Consider the following 1245-nt stretch of genomic DNA (forward strand, 5'->3'; position numbering starts at 1 on the left):
CGCAGCAGATAACCTATCTGATTCCAGATAATATTCGATATGCCCATCCCGAATATAAACACAATATATAATATATAGGTACCGAAACAAGCAGAGCCAATCGAGTATATTTTATTAAAATAAAAATTAACGGAATTCGTTTGATAATTATTGACTTTGCACGGTTATCATTACTATAATTATTTAGACTTCCCTTGAAACGTTGCCTTGAAAACGCTCATCGGCTAAATTATTGGTGGAAAGAATAATAGGTATTACTTGTAAGGCTATGCAATATGTAAGATGTATTGTGGCCTGTGGGCATTGTGCGCCGTCATATTATAAATTATAATCGAGCATAACATACGAGTAATGTTTCGTGCTGTAAACGGACACGGTGCAGAAAATAACGTGTTGAGAAATAAATTACAAATGATGGACACACAGAAAATAGTAATTTTTCAGTCGGAAAAAAGAAGAAAACAACTGTAAAATATTTTCGACATTACAATAAAATGAACTAATAGGTCAAGGAAAATAATAAATATCCAACATGACAATTAAAATATTATGTATACCTTAATACCTATGACGGTATACCACAAACACTGCAGTGACGATGCGATTTAGTTATTTTTTCGTTTTATTCAATATAATAATAATAATAATAATAATAATCTTTTAACAGGTTTTAAAATCGTCTGAAATATAGGCGTCTTAAAACCCATTATAGGTAAAGTTATGATGTTGAGTCTGTGTTTATTTTCTATATTATATTAGATAATAATATGCAGATTGCAGGTATTAAACTACCTAAATTGTATATATTACATAGCCTATATTTGTATTACAATAATTTCTCTCGTTGCTTGATTTTTATTTCTTAATACAATTCAAAGTATAAAATATGAGATTTTTAAGTTTTTTATAAATTATATACTAATAATTTTTATTAATAAAATATAAGTACACTACAAATTCGTTTAATGGTTATCCGCGTGTTAGTAAAATGTAGTCTTTAAACTATGTACATATATACATATTATACAGTATATAATGATCATAGGTATACGTTTTATGCTCATATGAGTGGTTTCGCTTGATTTTGGTTCGTATAAAAAACATCACATGAAACATTGTCGGCGTGTAATATATACTTGATCCGTAAAACATAGAAGCGTTTAGTGTAATAATTATGTCATAACGATTAAATTATCAAACGCGTATAAAAATATGCACATCGAGTTGACCGGGAAATTAAATTCC

The sequence above is a fragment of the Metopolophium dirhodum genome, chromosome 2, assembly GCF_019925205.1.
Source record: "Metopolophium dirhodum isolate CAU chromosome 2, ASM1992520v1, whole genome shotgun sequence".
NCBI classification, from domain to species: domain Eukaryota; kingdom Metazoa; phylum Arthropoda; class Insecta; order Hemiptera; family Aphididae; genus Metopolophium; species Metopolophium dirhodum.